The sequence below is a fragment of the Phyllobates terribilis genome, unplaced genomic scaffold (assembly GCF_046119375.1).
Source record: "Phyllobates terribilis strain yellow unplaced genomic scaffold, ASM4611937v1 Scaffold_5__5_contigs__length_657084704, whole genome shotgun sequence".
NCBI lineage: Eukaryota > Metazoa > Chordata > Amphibia > Anura > Dendrobatidae > Phyllobates > Phyllobates terribilis.
The window spans coordinates 415813426-415829345 of NW_027362765.1; positions in this window are offsets into that span (position 1 = coordinate 415813426).

Sequence of the window (15920 nt, forward strand, 5' to 3'; positions counted from 1 at the left end):
TTTTGAAATGTGGAGAATCCTGATTGGGTCTCTCCATCTATTGGGTTGGCTGTAGTGAAAGAGATGTCATTTATTGATGAGAGAGCACTAAAATGCTTGGGTGCTCGTTGCTCGAGTTGAGCATATTGGAAAGCTCGAGTGCTCGAACCGAGTAACAAGCCCAATGTAAGTCTATGGGAAACTTGAGCATTTTTCCAGCGGCACCCCCCGGAGGTCTGAAGGGGGCCAAAAAACTGCCCAAATCAATGGAAACAGTGCTCAAATGAGATGGGAACAGCATGGGGAAGACCCCTGGAAGCTTCTCTTACTCCCAGGTCACATCTGTAAACAATATTGTCAGAGTATTACGCCAATTTTACGGACTCACAATTACTCGTATATAAGGTAAAATAAATAACCACAGAGGTGGGCCTCCATAACAACATGCTCCCATTAGAAAGGAGCGGTTCTGCTATACAGTTATTGTGTATGCAGTGAGTACAACAGATGCCTAAATTTGGGAAATGACCCAATACGATTTGAAGACACATAGAGGTGGGCCTCAGTAACAAAATGTTCCCATTATAAAGAAGCGGGTCTCCCATACTGTTCTTGCATATGCAGTGACTGCAACGGCAACCAAAAATTTAGACGCACTCCAATGCCCCTTGGAAGAGAAGTAGAGGAGGGCCTTATTAAAAAAAAATTCCCATTATTAGGAAGTGGGTCTACCATATTGTTATTGCCTATGCAATGAATGTAAAGCTGCCAAAAATTTGGAGGCACTCCAATGCCCCTTGCAAGAGATGTAGATATGGTGGTGGATGATGAGGAGAAGGAGTAGGACAACAGCAAAAAGACAAAATCAGGAAACGTATACCCATGTCTGAGTGTGAAGAGGTGCATAGGAATAGACCTGCTATCATCGGTAGTGTTGAGAAGTCTGGCCAAACCAGCCCTTGTTCATTTTTAAAAGAGTCAGCCTGTCAGCATTATCAGTTGACAGGTGGATGCGCCTATCAGTTATAATTCCCCCGGTGGCACTTAAAACACGCTCTGACAAAATGCCAGCGGCAGGGCAGACCAGGACCTCGAAGGCATAGAGAGACAGTTAATCCCACGTGTCCAGCTTAGATAGCCAATAATTATAAGGCACAGAGGAATCATGGAGGATGTTGGTACGGTCGGCAAGGTACTCCATCAGCATCTTCATAAAATTATCCCTCCTTGTGAGACCACCCCTCGCATCAGGCTCTGTAAACTACAGGCTTGCAATTTAAAACCGTGGTTCTCTGTCAGACGTATCACATATAACTGCGTTACAAATTCAGCATTTCTGACCTACATTTCCAATTTATTGCAGTGTGTCAGCAAAGCTATTCACACAAGGTCACTCTGAAGAATAGTATTAGAAAAACGACAGGCCTGAAATTTAAAACTGTGGTTCTCCCTCAGACATATCACATATAACTGTATTCCAAAATCAGCCATTTCTGGCTTCCATTTCATCAGGTTAGCTAAAGCTGACAATGAATTAAGGCTTGAAAGAGATGTCAAAAGCAATAAAAAAGGATTTTGGGGGTATGTCAAAAGTAAAAGAAAAGTCAAAGATGCTATAGGATTTTTACAGGATGAAAGTGGTGAAATGGTAAGAAAGGATGTTGTGAAGGCAGAACTTTTTAATTCCATTTTTGCATCTGTTTTCTCTCAGAAAGAAAATGTAACATCAACTGATCTTCAATGTCCTATTAAAGGAATAGAAGAATCCAAGTTATCTGTAAACAGAGAGATTGTGAGGGAATATTTAGCTAACATAAATGAGTTCAAGTCTCCAGGTCGAGATGAATTACACCCCAGAGTACTGAAGTAGATCGTAGAAGAAATTTTAGAACCACTCTCCATAATCTTTGAAAATTCTTGAAGAACAGGAGAAGTCCCAGAAGACTGGAGAAGAGCAAATGTTGTTCCTATCTTCAAAAAGGGGAAGAAGGTGGACCCAGGGAACTATAGGCCGGTGAGTCTGACTTCTATACCAGGAAAGATCTTTGAACAAATTATTAAACAAAATGTATGTAAGTACCTGGATAAGAATGAAGTGATTAACCAGAGTCAGCATGGGTTTGTAACTAACAAGTCATGTCAGACTAACTTAATTTCCTTCTATGACAGAATCACTGACTGGGTGGATCAGGGAAATGCTGTAGATATAGTATATCTTGACTTCAGCAAAGCATTTGACAAAGTATCTCACACCATCCTTATTGAAAAAATGACCAAGTATGGAATGGACAAGGCAACTGTTAGGTGGATTCATAACTGGCTTAGTGATCGGACTCAAACAGTGGTCGTAAATGGCTTCACATCCAGTTGGATGAATGTCTCAAGTGGGGTACCACAGGGCTCTGTCCTGGGACCTGTATTGTTCAACATCTGTATCAATGATTTAGATGAAGGAATTGAGGGTAAACTGATTAAATTTGCTGATGACACAAAGCTAGGAGGGATAGCTAATACTAGAGAAGAGAGAGGATTCAAAAAGACCTAAATAAACTGGAGCAGTGGGCAGTAATTAACAAAATTGTTTTTAACAGGGAAAAATGCAAAGTACTACATCTGGGCAATAAAAATGAAAAAAGCATATACAAAATGGGAGGAATAGAGCTAAGCAACAGCACATGTGAAAAAGACTTAGGTATACTAATAGATTATAGACTGAACATGAGTCAACAGTGTGATGCAGCAGCAAAAAAGACAAATACAATTCTGGGATGTATTAACAGAAGCATACAGTCTAGATCATGTGAAGTCATTATCAGACTTTACTCCTCTTTGGTCAGACCTCATCTGGAATACTGCGTCCAGTTTTGGGCACCACATTTTAAAAAAGACATCGACAAACTGGAGCAAGTTCAGAGAAGAGCGACCAGAATGGTGACCGGTCTGCAAACCATGTCCTATGAGGAACGGTTACAGGATTTGGGAATGTTTAGCTTGCAAAAAAGAAGACTGAGAGGAGACTTAATAGCTGTCTACAAATATCTCAAGGGCTGTCACATTGTAGAAGGATCATCTTTATTCTCATTTGCACAAGGAAAGACTAGAAGCAATGGGATGAAACTGAATGGGAGGAGACACAGATTAGATATTAGAAAAAACTTTTTGACAGTTAGGGTGATCAATGAGTGGAACAGGCTGCCAAAAGAGGTGGTGAGTTCCCCTTCAATGGACGTCTTCAAACAGAGGCTGGACAGATATCTGTCTGAGATGATTTAGTGAATCCTGCTTTGAGCAGGGGGTTGGACAAGATTACCCAGGAGGTCCCCTCCAACTCTACCATTCTATGATTCTATTTACATTTTGTTGCAGTGTGTCATCGAAGTTATTCACATGACATGAGGTCGCTGTGAAGAATAGTATTAGTAAACTACAGGCCTGCAATTTAAAACCGTGGTTCTCTGTCAGATGTATCGCATATTACAGCGTTCCAAAATCAGCCTTTTCTGGTCTCCATTTCCATTTTTTTGCAGTGTGTCAGCGAAGTTATTCACATGAGTTTGATGTTAAGAATAGTATTAGTAAACTACAGGCCTGCAATTTAAAACCGTGGATTTCCGTCAGAAATATCACATATAACAGCGTTTCAAATGCAGCCATGTGTACTGAACGTGGAAAATATTGTCCTCCATTTAAAATGGGCAAGGTGCGTGGCAAGGAACAGGAAAGTGGACGTGATTGTGCATGCAGAGGCTGAGGCCGTGGGCAAGCTGAAATTGTGCCAGAACAAACACCCATATCTTGTCGCTCAACCTTCCTGTCCCAATTACTAGGGGACCGCATAACACCACTATTGAACAAAGTACAGTGTCAAAAGGTTGTTGGTTGGATAGCAGATAATGCTTCCAGACACTTTGCCACCACCACCGCCACCACCACCTCCCTGTCTTCAACACAGCCAAATCTCAGTAGCCGTGAGTTTGGACCGCATATTCCTCACCCTGATCCTCCTTCCTCCCACCATGCCGAGTGCCCGGAGACAACTGATCCCTCACTTGGACACTCAGAAGAGCAGTTCACTTTTCCATTTATAGATTTGGGCATCTCGTCCAGCCAGCTTCATGCGAGTCAAGAGAATGCGTGTAGCGATGCCCAAATATTTCAGCAGCCACAGTCACATGAAGGCAACGATGGGAAAATGCAATTACTGTCACAAGATATGGATGATGATGAGACACAATTGCCAGAAAGTCAGGAGGAGTACCAGGTTGCAGAAGTGGAAGACGAGGTGGTGGATGATATAGTAACTGACCCAACCTGGCAGGGGGTCAACAAGAGCGAGGACAGCATCACGCAGGGAGGGGGAGGCGTATCACCACAACAGGCAGGAAGAAGCAGTGTGGTGGCCGCAGACACAAGGTGGGAAAGCTTTCCTGATAATGGACGGAAGTTGCTAGTACAACTGATAGGTCTTCCTGAGTCTGGTTATTTGTTAAAGACTCTGCAGATAACCCCAAAAAGGCCATTTTCACCAACTTCCAGGCCAACATCAGAAGTGGTAGCAAAACTAGCAGCCTGACCACCACCAACATGATCAGGCACATGGCAGCAAAGCTCTCAACTAAGTGGGCCGAACCCCAAGGTCCAGAAACAGTGTCTGCGGGTGACACAACTGCTTCTTCTGCTAATGTGCGTGCACGACAATCCCCTGTTCATGGCACATGCGAAGATGCCTCCCACACTGCACGTGTTGTTGAACACTCTCAACTAGCACTATCAGCAAGCATGTCCACATCCTTGTCCCAGCGCAGCGTTCAGTTGTCCCTACCCCCAGTCCTTGGAACGTAAGCCCAAATATGCAGCCAACACCCCACAGGCCACACTAATAAATTCACATATTTTGTAAATGCTTGTGCTCAAAATGTTGCCTTAGGGGCTCGTGGAGACAGAAGATTTCTGCAACCTGATGGCGGTGGCCGTCCCTCAGTACTCGGTCCCCAGCCGTCACTATTTCTCTCGGTGTGCCATCCCCACATTACACGAGCATGTGTCCCACAACATTAGACGTGCCCTCAACAACGCAGTTACTGGGACGGTACATCTTGCTAACGACACACTGGGTTAATATAGTGGAAGCTGGGACCCAGTCGGACATTGGGACGGAACACGTCCTCCCGAAGCCGAGGATTGCGGGCCCTGGGTCAATCAGGGTTGCCCCCACATTCTACAGCTCCTGCATCTCCTCCTCCTCTTCAGCCTCCATCTCCAAAATTACCACATCAGTCACAAGCTGGAAGCACTGCAGCACTGCCTCGGCCAAGCTGCAACAGGCTGTGCTGACACTAATATGCTTAGGTGACAAACCGCACAACACTGAAGAGTTGAGGACAGCTCTGAAAGTGCAGGCAGATCTGTGGCTGACACCGCTGAACCTACAGCCAGGCATGTTCATTTGTGACAATGGCGGGAACCTGGTGGCGGCTCTGAAGTGAGGCGAGCTCACACACGTACCATGCCTGGCCCATGTGCTTAACCTCATGGTTCAGTGATTTCTCAAAATCTACCCAGATCTTCCGTATCTACTTATCAAAGTATGCCACTTGTGTGCTCATTTTAGAAAGTCAGCTACAGCTTCTGCTCCCCCCTTGTCATGCTTCAGCAGCGTTTGCAGCTTTCAGCTCACCAACCGGTGTCCAATGTCTCCACGCGTTGGAACTCTACATTGTAGATGTTGGGAAGGATTTGAGGGCAGAAGAGGGCAGTTGTTGACTACTAGTATCAGCAAGGCAATCGGTATTCAGGTCAGACTCCACACATAAGACCTCAGTAGTGGATGTGGATTTTAGACATCTGCACCAAAACTTTGAGGACTCCACCAAGATGGTGAGCAGCAATAACGCCATAATTAGCATCACCATCCCGCTTCTCTGTCTTCTAAAACGCTCTCTGCTCACAATTAAAGAGTATGCATTGCAGGCGGAGCATGATGAGATGGGGCAAGGAAACATACAGGGTGATTCCACACGGCCCAGCCTCATCTCATCCCAATATGGATTGGGTGACAATGAGGAAAAAAAAAAGGAGGAGGAAGAACAGGAGCTAGTTTCCTGCGCTATAGACGGTACTACCTGCACAACTGTCATACCGTCTGTTCAGCGTGGATGGTCTGAGTGTTGAGAAGAGCCAAAGGATCAAATACTTAATTGACCTCAAGACATAGGAGATTGAGAGAAAAGACCTATAAAGTGTATTATTTCACCTTACATAAGCTTGTTTAGATCAAAAGATGGCTGCCATTTCCTGTTTCATCACACCATGCTCTGTTATGCAAGATGGTGACTGGGCCTATGACTACATCCTGTTGTACATGTGGCAAAGGTGGAGACTTTATTTATGACTACATCCTGTCGTACAAGGAAGTTCCAAGAGGAAGCTGAATTCTATAGAAGGACTAACCAATCACCAATCACAGTCGCTTGGAGACACCCACTCTGATGACCTCATGGACCAACCCACCCTGATGACCTCATGGACCACACCCCCTGATGACCCCATGGACTAACCCACCCTGATGACCTTATGAATCTGCCCATTGGCTTGCCCATTGTCCAATCCATTAATCAATGAATACATCTGGTTACTCCCATTCTAGGGCTAACCGAGCCCCTTTACAAAGTTTATATAAGTCTATGTTCGGGTTGAATAAAGTCACTTGGAGCTGTGCCATAGCTGATCAAGGAGAGCTTACATGCGACTGTGTGTGTGTCTGATGTTATTCTTTCTTGCATGTACTTGATCATATTCATTGGGCCAGGAGCAGGCAACTAGTGAACATATCAAACTGTTCACCCTAACATGAGGACAGGGAGGAAGAGGAAGAGGAGGAGGAGGAGGATGAGGAGGAGATCATGGTCAGCCGTCTTCTTGATGAAGACACGAAAGTCTTGCCTGTTAGCAGTCTGGAACAAATGGCTGAGTTTATGTTACACTGCCTTTCCCGTGACCCTCATGTTGTCCATATTTAGGGTGACAGTCATTACTGGTTGGTGAAACTTCTAGACACACACGCTAGAAGGAGGACTTTCTGTCTCTTATTACAATAACTGATGGGCCTAATAAAATGGGGCAGTACGAGAAGGCCCTTGTTGCGGAATTATTAAAGAAATTCCCATCTGAAAATGCTGGTGGCAGAGGTCACAGATTGTTGGACAGCCAAGGAGTTCACACGAGAAAGACGCAAATGCAATCCAGCAGAGGCAGGGGAACACTGTCAAAGTTCTGGGACAGTTTTCTCAGACCCTCCCATCGTACAGGTCCTGAGACGTGGGGTACTCTCATGAGGAGGGAAAAGTTTCGGAAGATGATGAGGGAGTATCTTGCCGACCGTAGCAACGTCCTCCGTGATTCCTCTGGGCCTTAGAATTATTGGGTATCCAAGCTGGACATATGGAATTAACTGGCTTCCTATGCCTTGGAGGTCCTGGCCTGCCCTGCCGCTAGTGTTTAGTCAGAGCGGGTTTTTATTGCCGCTGGTGGAATTATAACCAATAGGCGCATCCGCCTGTTAACTGAAAATGCTGACAGGCTGACTCTTATAAAAATGAACAAGGGCTGGATTGGGCCAAACTTCTCAACACCACTGAATGATAGCAGCGTAATATAGACTCAAATACAGTGTCTTTCTTTTGGGAGGTCTAACTCTATTCCCATGTACCTCTGTCTTCACATCCAGACATGGGTATACACTTCCTGATTTTGTCTATTTGCTCTTGTCTTCCTCCTTCTCCTCATCGTCCACCACCATATCACCATATCTACGTCTCCTACAAGTGGCATTGGAGTGCCTCCAAACTTTTGGCAGCCGTTGCATCCACTGCATAGAAAAACAGTATGGGAGACCCACTTCCTAATAATGGGAACATTTTTGTTCAGCACGCCCTCCTCTAGATCTCTTGCAAGGGGCATTGGAGTGCCTTCAAATTTTTGGCAGCCATTGCATTCACTGCATACACAATAACAGTGTGGGAGACCCGCTCCTTTCTAATGGGAACATATCATTCCTGTGGCCCAGCTATATGTGTCTTTAAATTGTTATTGTGGTTTTTCCTAAATTTTGGCAGCCACTGCACTCATTGCATACCCTATAACTGTATAGGAAACCCGCTTGTTTCTAATGGGAACATATCAATAATGTGGCCCAGCTCTATGTGTCCTTAAAATGTTATTGGGGTTCTTCCTAAATTTCGGCAGCTGTTGGACTCACTGCATAACCTATAGCAGACTCCCTCCTTTCAAATGGGAACATATCATTACTTTGGCCCAGCTCTATGTATCTTTAAATTGTTATTGGGGTTTTTCATAATTTTTGGCAGCCATTGGACTCATTGTATACCCTAAAACTGTACAGCAGATCCGCTCTTTTCTAATGGGAACATGTCGTTACTGTGGCACAGTTCTATGTGTCTTTAAATTGGGATTGGGGTTTTTCCCAAATTTTGGCATCCGTTGAACTCGCTGCATACCTTATAACTGTATAGCAGACCTGTTATTTTCTAATGGGAACATGTCGTTACTGTGGCCCAGCTCTATGTGTCTTTAAATTGTTATTGACCTTTTTTCCCAAAATTTGGCGGTCCTTGCAGTCACTGCATGGGCAGTTCCACTATTGGAGACCCACTCCTTTGTAATGGAAACATTTTTTGTTACTGATGCCCTCCTCTGTGTCTCCTCAAAAGGGTATTGGGGCTATTCTTTGCATGGCCATATATTGCTACTGCAATATAACTTATCCATCTGAGGTGGTCACATTTTCTTTTTCGTACTTATTCTGTAAAGTTTGAAAATTGGATGTTCAGCAGGCGGCCCTCACAATTTATAGAGTCCCAGCAGAAGGCTTCTACTATTTTTAGAGGGCCAGCAGGCGTCTTGGGGACAGATGAGATCAAGTCCCCAAGCACATAATTCATGTGTTTAATGTAAATGAAATGAGGCCTACAAATAAAAGAACACAGTACTTACAGTCAAACATGGTGGAGGTTCAAAGATATTTAGGGGTTGCTTTGCTGCCTCTGGCATTGGGTGCCTTGACTGCGTGCAAGGCATCATGAAATGTGAAGATTTCCAAAGGATTTTGGGTTGCAATGTAGTGCCCAGTGTCATAAAGCTGGATTTGCATCCTAGGTCATGGGTCTTCCAATGGGACAATGACCCCAAATATACTTCAAGAGGCACCCAGAAATGGATGGAAATAAAGCACTGGAAAGTTCTGAAGTGGTAATTCCAGCTCCAGTAGCATCAAGTCTCCCACCACTACAGATAGAGAAGCTGCGAATGACACATTAAATCATTAAGTTTTGTTAACTTTTATTAAATTATGTCAAATTTGAAAAATTTCTGCCAACTTCGATGAATTTCTGTCAACTATGCTAAATTTCTGAGTACAGATTACCATAAAAATGATGAATCGGTCAATGAGTGTATGGAAAAAAATCAATCAAGTTATGGACGGTGGAAGAGATGTATGCAACCAGAATGAACACTAATTTCCAGCAGATGTTACCACCTAGCACCTGTTGCTATTCTAAATGCAACTAACAGTGGTATTAATAGGGAATAGATTAGATTTTTTTTATTGATTGCAGCAGCACGGAGTATAAGGCAATAATCCCTAACTAGATACCTGTAATATTCATTCCCTAGTGCTATAGCACAGCCGTTTAAGAGAGGTATTATTGGAGAATATAAAATAGATTTTAACTGGTCCAGAACAGTTTTGGATGTGGCAGCACCAAACTGTGAAGGAATGCAAGCAACCCGGCCTGCTTTGAAGAATTTGTGAGTACAGATCACCATTAAAAATTAAGAATCGGTAAATGAGTACATGGAAAAAAATCAATCAAGTTATGCACTGTGGAATAGATGTATGTGACCAGATTGAACACTCATGTCCAGCCGATGTTACCACCTAGCACCTGTCCCTATTCTAAACAGATAACAGCGGTATTAATAGGGAATAGAATAGATTTTTTTGTTGCAGCAGCATGGAGTATAAGGCAATAATCCCTGGCTGGATGTGAGTAATACGCTATCCCTAGTGCGATAGCTCACCTGTAAACAAATTGCAGATAAGAGTAATGTTGAGCGAGCACTAAAATGCTCGGATGCTCGAAGCTCGGGCCGAGTTCACCGTGATACTCGGGTGCTCGACCTGTGCAACGAGCCCAATGTTAGTCTATGGGAGACCCGAGCATTTTTGTGGCTGCACCCCCGGCAGTCTGTAGAAAGCCTAAAAAGTGCCCAAAACGATAGTGACAGTGTTCAAATGACATGGGGACAGCATGGGGATTTCCCCAGGAAGCATTTCTGACCCCCAGGTCACTGCTGTCAACAACATGGTCAGAGGTATTAAGCCACTTTTACGGGCTCACAATAAAACGTTCAAAAACTAAACTGAAACGGTTTTCCTGTGAAATATGTTAAGGAACTTCCTTTCCAGGGTAAAGACTTGTGTATAAGGTAAAATAAATAACCAAAAACAAAAATACTCCTCCACACCTTGGGCTATGTTCACAAGTAGCATTTTTTATGCGTTTTTGCACTTTTGTATTGCTTTCAACCGTGACAAATGCATTCACCGGGAAATGTCATTTTAACATTTTACAACCTTATCTGGCCATGTGCTGTGTGACACATGCATACAGTGCTGAAAAGACATGGGAACAGCATGGGGAAGACCCCTGGAGGCATCTCTGATTGGGCCTTTTAGGTATGTGGAGGCGGAATCTGGCCACCACGTCATGGCTGCGTCGGCGGCATGGTATCCATACTCAGTCCCCAGCCGCCCGGAGACTGGGTGTCCACACTTGGTCCCCAGCCGCCAGGGGGTGGCTGGGTGTCCATACTCGGTCCCCAGCTGCCCCTATTTGAAGGACAGCCTAACCACAAACACGTGGACAAGTAAATGTGGCCAGGGATGGTCCATCTGACTGACGCCTTCACACTGGGTTAATATTGTGGAAGCCGGAACACAGTTGGACACTGGGATGCAACACGTCCTCCAGACATAGAGGATTGCGGGTACTGGGTCAATCAGGCTTCAACACAAAGTTCAAAAGGTAGACAGCAGCAGTGGTCGGCCTCCTACACAATGAGTAAATTATTCATGATCATGAGGCCATCCATCTCCTTAGCTTTCTGCTCCTTGGAATGCAAGCGCATGTATCTAGTAGCGGCTAGGCCTGAGGTGGTCAGCGTTTTGGCGCATATCCTACTTATTCCGAGGATTTCTGGATGTTTTCCTGCTACTATCCCAGTTCTATGACTCCCGTTAAAACAAAGCTTCAGGTGATGATTGATGGATGAGGTGGTGGCAAAGGAGAAAGAGCAGGAGGAACAGGGAGCATTCACATCAATATCAGGCCAGTCAACCACACATGTCTTGTAGGATATGTTTCTGTACCAAAAGGAGTGGTTCGGCTACACAGTTATAGGGCATACAGTGAGTGCAATGCCTACCAAAAATTTCGAGGCACTCCAATGCCCCTTGGAAGTGACATGAAGGTCAGAGGGCCTTAACTAAACCGTTTTTTCCATTTATAGCAACTGGATCTCCTGTACACTGTTGGCCTAAGCAGTGAATAGAAGGCTTTCCAAAAATTATGAGGAACTGCAATGCCCCTTGAAACAGACGTGGATTGCAGCATACTAAAAACCTTCTACCCATTATTGGGGAGTAGGTCTACTTTAGTTTTCACCTATGCATTGAAAAGCAAAAGCTGACTAAAATTAGGAGGAAATGCAATGCCTGTTGGAAGAGCTGTGGAGGTTAAAGGTAATTGAAAACAACATTTCAATGCCCCTAGGAAGAGCTGTGGAGTTCAGAGTGGTTTAACAAGATGGTTTTAATGCCCCTTGGAAGAGTGGTGGAGGTCGCAGTGGAATAAAAAGACAATGTCAATGCCCCTTGGAAGAGTGGTGGAGGTCACAGTAGCTTAACAAGACGGTTTTAATGCCCCTTGGAAGAGTGGTGGAGGTCGCAGTGGAATAAAAAGACAATATCAATGCCCCTTGGAAGAGACGTGGAGGTAACAGTAGCTTAACAAGACAGTTTTAATGCCCCTTGGAAGAGTGGTGGAGGTTGCAGTGGAATAAAAAGACAATATCAATGCCCCTTGGAAGAGATGTGGAGGTCACAGTAGCTTAACAAGACGGTTTTAATGCCCATTGGAAGAGCTGTGGGGTTCAGAGTGGTTTAACAAAACGGTATTAATGCCCCTTGGAAGAGATGTGGAGGTCACAATAGCTTAACAAGACAGTTTTAATGCCCCTTGGAAGAGACATGGAGGTCACAGTAGCTTAACAAGATGGTTTTAATGCCCTTTGGAAGAGCTGTGGAGTTCAGCGTGGTTTAACAAGATGGTTTTAATGCCCCTTGGAAGAGTGGTGGAGGTCGCAGTGGAATAAAAAGACAATATCAATGCTTGTTTGTAAAGTGGTGGAGGTCCCAGTGGAATAAAAAGACAATATCAATGCCCCTTGGAAGAGACGTGGAGGTCGCAGCGAAATAAAAATACAATATCAATGCCCCTTGGAAGAGATGTGGAGGTTACAGGAGCTTAACAAGACGGTTTCAATGCCCCTTGGAAGAGACGTGGAGGTCACAGTAGCTTAACAAGATGATTTTAATGCCCCTTACAAGAGCCATGCAGTACAGCATATTAAAAACATTATTCCCATTATTGGGGAGTGGGTCTCCCATAATCTTTGCCTATGCCTTCCAAGCAAAAGCTACCAAAAATTAGGACGAAGGATCTTGCAATGCTGGCAGCATGGACCACGGTCACCCTGGTGGTATAGTGGTGGTGGAGGCTGAGGATAAGGAGAAGAGCAAAATACAGCCGAAATGAGGAAGCGTATACCCATGTGTGGGTGTGAAGCGGTGCATGGGAATACACCTCCCGAAATAACACAGTGGATTTGACTTTATGTTACTCTGCTGTCATTTGATGGTGATGAGAAGTCTGGCCCAATCCAGCCCTTGTTCATTTTGATAAGGGTCAGCTTGTCAGCATTGTCAGTTGACAGGCGAGTGCGCTTATCAGTTATAATTCCCCCAGCGGCACTAAAAACACGCTCCGATAACACGCTAGTGGCAGGGCAGGCCAGGACCTCCAAGGCGTACAGAACAAGTTCATTCCAAGTGTCTAGCTTGGATACCCAATAATTAGAAGGCACAGAGGAATCACGGAGGACGCTGGTACGGTCGGCAAGGTACTCCCTCACCATCTTTTAAAACTTTCCACTCCTTGTGAGAGTACCCCGTGCCTCAGGGCCTGTAAGCTGTGCGGGTCTCAGGAAACTGTCCCAGAACGTTGACAGTGTTACCCTGCCTCTGCTGGATTGGAGTTGTGTCTCTCTCGCCTGTACGCCTTGGTTGGGCAATGAACTGTGACCTCTGCCGCTAGAGTGTTCAGATGGGAATTTTTTTAACAGTTCTGCAGCAAGGGCCTTCTGGTACTGCCCCATTTTTGTAGACCTCTCCACCTCAGGAATAAGAGAGTGAAAGTTTTCCTTGTAGCGGGGGTCTAAAAGTGTCACCAACCAGTAATGACTGTCACTCAACATTTTGGCAACGCGAGGGTCACGGTTAAGGCAGCCATGCTTGCCAGACTGGTAACGGGCAAGACTTCCATTTCCTCACCAAGATGACGACTGACCATGCTCTCCTCCTCCTCCTCCTCCTCCCCTCTGTCCTCAGGCCACCCACGCTGAACCGACGGTATGACAGTTGTACAGGTACTACCGTCTACAGCGCATGATACCAGCTCCTGTGCTTCCTCCTCCTCCTCCTCTCCCTCATTGTCCCCCAATGCACGTTGGGATGAGATGAGGCTGGGCTGTGTGTAATCGCCCACTATGGCTTCTTGATCCATCTCATCATACTCTGGCTGCAATGCCTCCTCTTTAATTCTCTGCAGAGAGCGTTGCAAAAGACAGACAAGTGGGATGCTGATGCTAATGATGGCGTCATCGCCACTCACCATCTTGGTGGACTCCTCAAAGTTTGTCAGGATGGTAGATATGTCAGACATCCAGGTTCACTCCTGAGGTCTTATGTGTGGAGTCTGACCTGAATATCTACGGCCTTGTTGCAGCTGGTACTCCACAACTGCTCTCTTCTGCTCACAAATCCTTTGCAACATGTGGAGGGTAGAGTTCCAACGTGTGGGGACATCACACACCAGTCGGTGTGCCAGAAGCTGCAAACGCTGCTGCAACACAGCAAGGGTGGCAGAAGCTGTACCCAACTTGCGAAAATGAGCTGACAGGCGGCGTACTTTGACGAGCAGATCTGGCAACTCTGGGTACGATTTAAGAAACAGCAGAACCACAAGGTTAAGCACATGAGCCAGGCATGGTACGTGTGTGATCTCGCCTCGCCTCAGAGCCGCCACCAGGTTATGGCCATTGTCACACACGACCATGCCTGGATGTAGGTTCAGCGGTCTCAGCCACAGATCTGCCTGCTCTTTCACAGCTGTCCACAACTCACAAGCAGTGTGAGGTTTATCACCTAAGCTTATGAGTTTCAGCACAGCCTGTTGCCGCTTAGCTGAGGCAGTACTGCAGTGCTTCCTGCTTGTAACTGATGTGGTGATATCTGAGATGGAGGCTGAACATGAGGAGGAGGAGGAGGAGGATGATGTGCAGGAGCTGTACACTGTGGGGGCACCTCTGACAGACATAGGGTCCGCAATCCTCGGTGAGGGGAGGATGTGTTCCGTCCCAAGGTCCGACTGGGTCCCGGCTTCCACTATGTTTACCTAGTGTGCCGTCAGAAAGATGTACCGTCCCTGGCCACAAGCACTTGTCCACGTGTCCGTTGTCAGATGGACTGTCCCAGTAACTGCGTTGTTGAGGGCACGGCAGATATTTTGGGACACGTGCTTGTGCAGTGCGTTGATGGCACACCGGGCAAAATAGTGTACCGAGGGATGGCCACCACCATAAGGTTGAGGAAGGATTCCGTCTCCACCAGCCTAAAAGGCAGCATTTCCAACGCAAGCAGTCATGAAATGTGCGAATTTAGGACTGTGGCCTGTGGGGCGAAGGCTGCGAATTTGCGCTTTCATTCAAAGGTCTGGGATATGGACAATTGAATGCTGCGGTGGGACGTGGACGTTGATGCTGTTTCTTGAGAAACTGCCATAACAAGTGAAGACTGAGAGGCGTGGGCATCTTTGCATGCAGTATGGACAGGGGATTGCCTTGCATGCAGAACAGGGGGTTCTCTTACACGCACAACAGCGGAAGAAGCAGTGGTGACACCTGCTGACACAGGTCGTGGACCCTGAGGTTCGCCCCACAAAGTCGGGTGCTTTGTTGCCATGTGCCTGATCATGCTGGTGGTGGTCAGGCTGGTAAATTTGTCACCCCTGCTGATGCTGGCATGGCAGTTGGTACAAATGGCCTTTTTGGGGTTATCAGCAGAGTCTTTAAAAAAATTCCAGACTCTGGAAGACCTACCGGTTTTACTGGCAACTTCCCTCATGTTGGTGTTACGGGGAACTGTTGCCCGCCTTCTGTGTGCGGCCACCACACTGCTTCTTCCTGCCTGTTGGGGTACTCTGCCTCCCTCCCCCTGTGTGTTGCGGGCCTCGCTCTGTGTGTCCTCCTGCCACGTTGGGTCAGTTACTAGATCATCCACCACCTCCTCCTCTTCCACTTGCGCACCACGATCCTCCTCACTTCCTGGCAATTGTGTCTCGTGATCGTCCACCTCTTGTGACAAATTGCCAGTGTTGACTTCCTCTTGCCGTGGCTGTTCAAATATTTGGGCATCGCTACATGGGATCTCCTCTTCCACCACTTCAAGAGGAGCAGGCGAGGGGCACAAATATGGAAATGGACCAGTGAACAGCTCTTCAGAGTGTAAAAGTGTGGGATCA